The sequence below is a fragment of the Geotrypetes seraphini genome, chromosome 3 (genome assembly GCF_902459505.1).
Source record: "Geotrypetes seraphini chromosome 3, aGeoSer1.1, whole genome shotgun sequence".
NCBI classification, from domain to species: Eukaryota; Metazoa; Chordata; class Amphibia; order Gymnophiona; family Dermophiidae; genus Geotrypetes; species Geotrypetes seraphini.
Window position 1 is genome coordinate 25,089,081 of NC_047086.1, and position 10,696 is coordinate 25,099,776.

The window sequence follows — 10,696 nt, forward strand, 5'->3', positions numbered from 1 at the left end:
TCTTGTCCTCTAAGCCCCTGCTATGCATGTCGCTCCTGATCCCCTTTCACTGACCCTTGCGACTGCATCATTTTTGTTATGCCAGCTGGGTTTCCATAGGTACAAAAAATCTCCCCCACCTCCAAAAAAGATGTTAACAGAATAGGAGGGAAGAGACAACTGGAACTAACCCCTTAATAAGTGAGTAAATGAAGTCCAATGTTATAGTGAAGGAAAGCCCTCAGTCACACAGCTAACCTGGGGAAAAGTAAGAAACCCCCAAGGGTACAGCTGTTTTCTTACTTTTCCCCAGGTTAGCTGTGTGACTGAGGGCTTTCCTTCACTATAACATTGGACTTCATTTAATCACTTATTAAGGCGGTTAGTTCCAGTTGTCTCTTCCCTCCTATTCTGTTAACATCTTTTTTTGGGGTGGGGGAGATTTTTTGTACCTTTTGAGATTTTTTCTCCTCCAGTCTAAGGGTTCTACTTGACTCGAGCGGGGTTTCCATGGCAACCCTGCTCGCTAATTCCCCGAACTCGTGCTTACTGTGATTGTGGTCTCCTTGCTCCGCCTTTTCGTTATCAACCAGGAGCCTGGATTCTGAGGTGAGAAGCAAGAGGAATTGTTGATTACTCTTAATTTCTGCCATGTTTTGTGCTCCCTTTGACGATGGCCCTGCTGCTACTGTGTGCATCTTCGGGGTGTTGGGGGCGCTGACCGGCCGCGATCCCTCTCGACTTGCAGAGGTGGTGAGGGTGCTGATCGGCCGCGCATGCACATTCTCAAGCCTCTCCGAAGGCCGGCTCCCACGAAAATGCTACCCCTCTGTCCAAAGCCGCGGCAGCAGTCTCCCTCAAGAGGCGCACCAGCGTCGGAAGCCTTGTCTCCGACGCTGGTGCGGCTCCCAAGAAAAGATGCCACCGCAGCCCCAAACAGAAAAACAACATCTCCATGGGAGCCAGCGCTTCGGCGAGTGGTAGGTGCTGGAAAGTAAGGCTGGGGACTCGCGCATGCGCACTCATGCGGCCACGGAACTACTGATCATGGAAGCACGCAAATAGGAGTGCGCATGCACGAGTTAGCCTTTTATTATATAGGATAGTTTCAAGTTTGTTAAAAATTTGTTGAACACGCAATGTCAAATACTTCAATGCTTATGACAATTTAAAATTAGGAAACAAACAATAAAACAACTTTATACAAATAAACATACAGAGGGGCATAATAAAAAAAACGTCTAAGTCCTCTTTTGGCCTAAGGCCTTAAACGTTGAAAGTAGAAGCAGGGAAAATGTCCATAATCAGAAAAAAAACGTCCAAAAGTAGGGGTTTTTTTTATAATGGCCTGCCTCTATGTTCAGCTTTTTAAACGCTCAGACCACCACTACGTCTACACTAACATCATATAATCAACCTAAAAAAAGCCTAACTCCCAAACACCCAAAACAAGAGCTTTTTGGCAAAGGAGGAGCTGGATTCTGTAACTGGTGTCTGTCAAAAATAACACCGGTTACAGAATTCCCCCCCCCTACAATGATCTGGGCAGGAGGGAGCCCAAGCCCTCCTGCCCCGTGGCACCCCCGAACTCCCCCCCCCCAAAACGATCGGGCAAGAGGGAGTCCAAGCCTTCCTGCCCTCGATGCAAGGGCCCCCCCGAACCCGGCCCTGCCACCATGCTCACCTCAAAGTGCCGCGGTTCGGAGGAGGGTGAGCGATCACCATCATGGCAGGAGAAATGAGCCATCTCTCCTGCGATAGGCAGGTTGCTGGGGCCGCTGAGCTGCAGCGATCAGCTCAACAGCCCCTTTTTCAGCATTTATACCTGTTTTGACTTGGTCTAAGTCAAAACGTATAAGTGCCGACTAGGCAACCTGCCTAAAGTTTTGGTTATACCTGCTGTACGCTTAGGTCTAGGTCAGCCCACCGCCCGCCTTTTCCCCTCCTCTAAAAACGCCTCTTTTGGCTCTATGCGTTTAGAGGCAGGGGAAAGGCCTAAGCTGGTTTTAGATACGTCTAAAACCAGCTTTGGTTGTGGGTACTTCAACGATCAGGCTTTTTGATCGTCCAAGAACCCATTTAGGCCACTTTTTAGACTTTTTATTATTATTATTATTATAAGCCCCACAGTGTATACGTACAAATAATTACCAGTACAAAAGGAAAGGAGGGTGAACTACAATCTTTAAAGAAAATAGAGATACATTTAGGGAAAAAACCAACTGGAGGGTAATAAAATTAGAAATTAATCTTGAAAGCATGGCTAAATAAGGAAAACGTGGAAAAGAGGTAAAGGAGATTACGATTTATACGTACAGTCTGATTAAAATTAAGTATTAGAGCATATGCTTTAATGATAGAAGATTTATGCTATCTATGTCTCAAATGCGTCCCTATACAAGTAACTTTTAAAGAGCTTTAAAATTTTTCTAGTGAGGATTCACCACGTAAGCAAATTGGTAAGTTGTTCCAGATCTGGGGTGCTATAACCGAAAAGATAGTAGATCTCCTAGTACCTATTACTTTTAAAGAAGGGATAGTCAGCAGATGTTGTTCTGTTGATCTAATTGTCCTGACTGGAAAATATGGTATTAGAAGACGATCCAGAAATATTGGTGCGTTAGTTTGTTGGATTTTAAAGGTTATCAGTGCGATTTTATACCTCACCAGAATGGTTCAAACAGATAATTGCTGCTGTAAAACCATAGGGCTCTCAAATATAATATTTTGCTCTAAATGTTGATTTCTTTTGTGACTTTGGAGATAGACAAAACAAAGCATACTCTTAAATTGGTTGGAAAGACCTAAAGGTTTGGGAACCGACAGTATGCTACACTTGCCTGTCCTTACAGTCTACTTTTTTGCAAGGATGCTTGTGTCACAATGAGCTCATATCCTGTTGATGTCATAATGCTGGCTCCTCCCAAGCAGCCTCACTTATACTACAGTGGACTGTTCAAGCTTACATCACAATGCTTCTCACTCAACAGACCTGTTACTAGGAGATATTTAACAGCAGAATATTATCAATAAATCCCATCTAGAGCTGCATTGCAAGAGGAGGTTTTTTTTACACCAGATCTTTTTTTTAATGAGCAAATAGTATGTTCTGGTAGTATTTTTCTCTCTCTCTCTTTTTCTTTTAAATAATGAGCCAGTTTCATAGAACAGTTTAATTTTGTCTCTAAACTTGGATACGGTCATGTTAATGAGTTCTAAGTTATCAGCATTTCCTACCTGTGACATTGCTACAGGAAGAGCAAACTCGTTTTCTCCTCCTTATGATCCCCTACGTACGTACAAGCCCCAGAAAATAAGGTACTATACTCACAAGGACATAATAGGTAAGTTGGTGCACATTTTCCTTTTGTTAATTTAGGAATTAAACTATAGTAAGGCCTGTATTTCTCCAATAGCTTCTCTGTATTGACGGTACTTAGCAGACGATGTGGAAGAAAATGTAAGACATCTTTTCACTCTCTTCTCAACCTTTCATCCTGCATCTCTAAACTTCACATCTCTTCGTAGTGCAGTATTTCAAGTGTCCTCTCAGCATCTCCTTCAAATTCAGTCAACTATTCCTTAAATGTATAACTATTGCCATTTTGGGTCAAACCATAAGCCCAGAGAATCCTGTTTCCACCAATGGTCGATTCCGGAGAAAAGTAGCAAGATTCCATGATGTTTATCCCCAGAAATAAGCGGTGAATTTCCCCAAGCTTATGTTTTCAATAGTGATTTATGACCTTGTCCTCCAGGAACTTGTTCAAACCTTTTTTTTTTTTTTTTAAACCCAGTTTTGCTAACTGCTTTTAACCTCATCCTCTGGCAACAAATTCCAAAGCTTAATTATGTGTTGAGAAAAAGAAAAAAATGTTCTATTTATTTTGAATGTACAAAGTGCATGTCCTCAAGTTTCAAGTTTTATTAAAAATTTGATAAAACGCTTATATAAAAAAATTATAAGCAATTAACGATAAAAAAAATAAACATATATGTAACATTTAGACAACAAATATAGACTACAGACAGACTTGCGAGGGAGGATGAAGGGTAGAATTACAATTTTCAAGAAAAGAACATAGATGGGCTAAAACGTTACGGGCTCCTTTTACTAAGCTGCGATAGTGTTTTTAGCACATGAAGAATTTTAGCATGCGCTAAACCTGCGCTACGCAGCTAGATCTAACGCCAGCTCAATGCTGGCGTTAGCATCTAGCGTGTGCGGCAATTCTGTGCGCTAAAACCGCTATCACAGCTTAGTAAAAGGAGCCCTAAATGCTACCTAAAATGCCACTGTGTTTGAAAGAGGCAGGACAGTGGTCACGGAGATTGGGTCAATCCGTCAGTTTGAAACTTGTTATGAATCAAAAGCGTCTATATGCAGAAAGCTTTTGAGAGCGTTTGTGCATTTTGAAAGCAAATGTGGTTAGTCCCATTACTCAGGATTGTATAAACCTCTATTGTATCAAGTTTCCAGGATTATTATTTCTTTAATATACCGCCCATCAAAATTTATCTAGACAGTTTACAGTCAATAAAAATGTTTAAAAGCAAATGTTAAAATAGAAAAAAGACAATTCCACGACATGATAATTAAATGTGGAGGGGGGGGGAGGTTGCATATATTACCTGAGACTTACATGACAGGGGAGGAAGGTACAAGAGGTGGGCACAGGCAGGATTTCTGTCCCCGCGCAGCTCTCTAGTTTGGAGTTGAAAACCTGAAATGAATGTTGTTTCAGGGAAAGAAAAGGGCTCCTGGATTAGGTATCGTAAGCATTCTTGAATAAAAACGTTTTGAGCTTTGTCTTGAATAATGTGAGAGAAGACTCTTGTTTTATGTGCCGGGGAAGAGTGTTCCAGAGTGAAGGCGCCATGACTGAGAAGATGGATTTGCTGGTGGGATTGTAGATTTCTCGGATGGAGGGGACAACAAGCAAATCTTGATAATTTGAGCCTAGTGTACAGGATTAAATATTTGTCTATAAAGCGGCTTACAATTTAATTTAAGGGGGAAGGGACAAGGCATGACAGTGAGGAAAGGGGGGAAGAACTATAATGTTTAATAATAGGATAGTCGGGTGGGCTCTAAACCAGTGGTTCCCAACCCTGTCTCGGAGGACCACCAAGCCAATTAGGTTTTTGGGATTGCCCTAATGAATAATAATAATAATAATTTTATTTTTTATATACCACTAAAACCAAAGTAGTTCGAGGCGGTTTACAACAAGAAGAGCTGGACAGTCAGCGAAGAAATAACAATGAAGTCCTTGAATACAATGAAGTCTTTGAATACAATGAAGTCTTAGAATAACAATGATGTCTTTGAATTCATGAATATTTGTAGGGAGGAAGAGAGAGTGAGAGTCACATTGTAGGGACTTCAAGTGCAAGTAAGTAGAGTACAGGGGTAAGGCATTTGGTTCTTGGTTACAAATCGGTTGAACAAGTTAGTTTTAACTAGTTTTCTGAAGTTAAGGTAGGATGAGGAGTGCTTGATGATGTTGCCTAGCCAGCCGTTCTGTTGACTTGCTTGGAAAGCATGAGTTCTGTCAAGGAATATTTTGTATCGGTAGTTTTTTATTATTGGGTGGCTAAACATATGTATTCTGCGTGTGGGCCTGGTGGGATAGTCCAATTTAAAATGGGTGACCAGGTATAGGGGGGCCAAACCAAGAATGGATTTGAAACAAAGGCAGGCAAATTTGAACAGCACTCTTGCTTCTAGGGACAGACAATGGGGATTTTGATAGTAGAGGGTTATATGCATTATATGCAAATAGTAGGGGGTTATATGCAAATCTCTATCATGCATATTCACTAGGGCTAGCCTGAAAACCCAATTGGCCTGGTGGTTCTCCAGGACAGGGCTTGGGAACCACTGCTCTAAACCAAAAGGTATGATTTCCGTATCCAGTCAATCCAGCTCAATTCTGCCCAAGAGGGTCAAGAGGAAAGAAGTATATGCATCAACAAAAAGAAACATTTTGAGGTCAGCTTTGAAATTGTCTAAGGATGACTGTAACCTAAGGTGAAAGAGGGGGGCAGGTGCCAAAGTTCAGGACCCTGAACCGAAAATATTGTGCTATGAGTTGAAATGATTTCATGACTATTAGATAGATGACTGGATGTAAATTAAAGAGCTAAGGACGGGACTGGTCAGACTTGCATGGTGATGATTTGTGTAGGATTGGGCTGGGGAGGGCGTCGATGGGAGCTCCACTGACTTGGAACATGAGGATGTTACTTAGGCCAGACTTTACAGTAGATATCCTGCAAACAGGGTGGTTGGATAGGCCGGAGTGAGCTTAGACAGCAACTTCTTCCCAGTGACCGCTTTAAATCCCCCCTGGCTTGGTCAACACATGCTGCTGCTTGATCTCCTGCTATTATGCAGTTAGCGTGTTAACTAGGGCTACCAGACATCTGCATTTCCTCGGATATGTCCTCCTTTTCGAGGCCTGAGGAATAGTGGCTCATGGCCAGGGGGGGCAATGTCTATGGGATGGTAATGGAATGGACTTCAGGACATGATAGTGCAGTATTTTCCGGAGTTTATCTACAAAAATGCCTGCTTTTCGTATGATTCTGGGTAACTCTAGTTAGATACAAGCATATGTGTTAGTTAAGGCCACGCCCAATAGAAGCGTACGAAAAGTTGGTGAATAAAAATCTGAATATGGATGTAGCCAAGGCCAGAAAAACACACTACAGATTAATATTAAGGAAAAGCATAATATTCTTTTTATGTACTTTGCTATTAAGCTAGATCATAGAGGAAATCAGGATATACATGAACTCCATCTCTGTTTTTCTGTGTCTTCTGCTTGGCTTTACTCCATTTTGTGTTCAGCCTATATCCCTAGTCTTTGTTCAGGTTTTTCCCGCTTTTAGTCTCGTGGTTCTAATTGATACCAGATGTGCCTTAGGCTGGTTAGGAAGAGCATATTAGATTACGTATCCCAAACTGAGATATAACATGCATTAAATATGAATGAAATATATGGATGGATGAATGAAGGGGCCCCAAGTGTGGATGTATGTATGAGCAATATGAAAGAAGATGTACTAAAAATGAAATGGTTTATAGAAAGAACACTAAGGAAAAATCCTGAACACAGCATCTGGAAATGGTTAAGTTAGAATCAGAGATCATTCAGTAGCAGTCTCTAGCATAGAAAGGGGGGCACATGAAGCCCACTCTTAGAAAGGCTTCTGTGTGAATATCAGTGTAATTTGAAACTGTCAGTTCTTCAAAGTAGAAGGAGGGAGTACCCCTCCTCCAGGATAAGGCTGAGAACATTTCAGCAGCTTGCCTGATACATAGACAAACTGTCTGAAATAAGTTTTAAGAAGGACAAAAAGAATATTGGATATGCAATAAAATGTTTATGTATATTCAGAAATGAATGTAAACAAAAAATTATGATTTCTGAAACTTTTAAACATGTAAAGGAATTTTCTTTGTCCAAATTTAAGTACAGCCTCTCTTAGTGGATTGGCTGACAGCCAATGATGTCAAACTGGACTGAAGGTATATATTGGGGAGCTTCAAAGTATCGGGTTGAGATCGTTATCAGAAGGCCAGCATTTTGGCAACTATAACGACCTCCCGCTAACGCAACTAGCCTTTTGAATTCCATGATGGAAAAATAAAAGCAATAAATAATTATTTTGGTAAACCTTGCGTTATGCGTCATTTCCATGTTTTTGTTATTTTTGCACACCTTGAGTGAAAGCTAGCAGCTTAATTGGTAACTGCAGCTTAATGAATGCGCTGGCATCCAATTATCCATGCTCAGGCCATGTCCGGGAGTATGGACGGCTTTTCGAAACCCAGCACCGTGTCTGGGTTTTGAAAAGCTTCCAGCTAGCAGCGGCATTGGGACGTTGTCTGCTTTTACACGGGAGCAACGCGGCAACGTCATGCGCATGCGTGCGACATCATGGTGTCACACCAGTGCACGAACAGATGCCCTTCCGACAAGCAAACAGGTTGAGGGGGCAGGAGCGGAATGGGGCATAACTCAGGCAGAATGGGGCGGAGCCATGGCTCGGACTTTTCGTTCCTGATAATCTGGTAACCCTAGCATTAACCCTCGTTTTATAAAACCGTAGTGGAGCTGCTACCACCTTGGCTGGCGTTAAAAACTGCGCTACGATTTTGTTTAAGGAGGGGGATAACATTGTTCTGTGCTGACCACGGGTCCTCCTCACTCCTTCTTCCTGCCACCCCCCTCCCACTTATGCAGAAACAAGAAGCACTTCAGGTTAGAGGAGGGGACGTGGCAGAGAGATGGAGGAGCGAGAAGGACTTGTGGCTAATGACAAAACAGCGTTAATGCGTTCACGCAATAACGTGGCATGCATACAGAGTAGGAGGAAAGTCAGAGCGGAGACTGGGCGATCAGTGAGCAGATGTCTTATTTAAAAAAAAAACCAAATGGAAAAGAACAAAGGTGTGGGAGGTTGGGGAGTTGTGCAGGTGTGGCAGTGGAGTGGGGGAGGGGCCTTAAGATTGTTTGCCCTGGACCCAGTTTTGTCTCTCAGCAGCCCTAGGAGGGCAGGAGACAGACAAGAGCAATGCTGGATTTGGGAGGAGAAAAGAGAGTGTGGCACAGTGGTTAAAGCTACAACCTCAGCACCCTGGGATTGTGGGTTCAAACTCACGATGCTCCTTTTGACCCTGGGCTAGTCACTTAATCCCCCCCATTGCCCCAAATACATTAGACAAATTGTGATCCCACCAGGACAGACAGAGAAAAATGCTTGAGTACCTGAATAAACTCATGTAAACCGTTCTGAGCTCTCCTGGGAGAATGGCCTGGAAAATTGAATAAATAAAATAAGGCAGTGCTGGATTAGGGGTGAGGAGAGAGACAGAGAAAGGGATGGAGTGAAGGTGGATGGGGGGAAGAAAGAGATGAGGTGATCCAGTGCATGTGCATTCTAGGGCCAGATCGGATCAGCAGGGCCACACTGACATCCTGAGGACCCAGGCAGGGGTGCAGTAGGGCAGTGTCTCTCCAACTATGTGCCACAGTAGTGTGCCCTGAAGAGATGCCAGGTGTGCCATGAGAGATTCTTAAAAATTCCCTTCATAAGTATACACTAGAACAGTTTGTATGTACATCACGTACGCAAGAAGCCATCAATGTTGTGAGTGCCTGTTTGTGTAAGGATGCAACTGCCGGCCAAGACGAGCATCATTTTTTGACGTGATTGGTGCTTGAAAACTAACAACAAGTAATTTTAGTTTTATTTTTTTTATGCAGTAGTTATCCTAACTCAGAGGTAGGGAACTCCGGTCCTCGAGAGCCGTATTCCAGTCGGGTTTTCAGGGTTTCCCCAATGAATATGCATGAGATCTATTTGCATGCACTGCTTTCAATGCATATTCATTGGGGAAATCCTGAAAACTCGACTGGAATACGGCTCTCGAGGACCGGAGTTCCCTACCCCTGTCCTAACTTGAGCAACAAAGCAATCAAGGCTCTGTTACCGTTTGGATCTTATCTTTGCAAACTTGGATTTTCTTCTCTGAAAGAAATTAAATTAAAAAAAAGAAAACAACTGCAGATGGTGGATGATGAAATGTGTGTTTGCTTGTTGACTATTGAACCGCGTTTTGAGTTCATTTGCACTTAAAAACAAGCACATCCATCGTATTGATTAGCAATTCTAGTCTATCTACTTTAGTTTCATCGCTGTTACAATTACTCATACATAGCTTAAAGAATTTTCAAATTTAATTTTTTGTTGGTTTTGCAATTTTATAGTTTCAGTTATAATGTGCCGTGAAAAACATTTGCCCCGTTTAGTGTATTGGAGCTTAAAAAAAAAAAGTTTGAGAGACACTGCCCTAGGGGGATGCTATTCCTACAAGGACAGTGAGATCAAATCACCAGCAGCAGTAGTGATCAAGTTTCAAGGTTATTTAAAATTTCTTATACCGCCCAATCAACCGTCTAGGCGATATACAAAATCATAAAAACATACTTTAGCTAAAATGCAAATTTAAGCTGATGAAGCATCACCAAACAGTAACAATAACTTACGAAGACTTTTAAAAACAAAGACAAACAGGAACAAAAACGTAAAAAGGCAAGAACTACAATAGTCAAAGTAAAAGAGAACAATTGGAAAAAAACAATAGGAGGAGCTGCTATAAATAATGTTGAACTCAGTTGCCCTTAAAAGGACAGTTATGTCTCGAAGGCATCAAGAAAGAGAAATGTCTTTAGCTTCGTCTTAAAATTATGAAGAATTGATTCTTCGTGTAAGTAATTTGGGATACTATTCCAGAGAGAAGGGGCAGTAACAGAGAAGATAGTAGACCTCATTGTATTTCTATACTTCAGTGATGGAATAGAAAAAAGGTTATTGGCTGTCGATCTTAGAGTCTTAGAAGGATTATAAGGGGTAAGAAGATTTTTTTTTTTTTTTTTTAATTTCTTTATTCATTTTTTCATATTACAACAAGTGTATCAAAAAAATACATATAATCTTATAAACACACACTTGATTTTCTTTCATGAATACTTTAAGTACAATATATCATTATTATATAAGATTATTAATAAATTTGGGTTGATTGTTTTGTCTGGTCTTAAATGTTAACAGAATTTTGTAAGTGCTTCTGTGTTCCACTGGCAACCAAAGGGCTTCTTGCAAAAGGGGGATAACATAGTCAAATTTCTTTGCATTGAGAGCA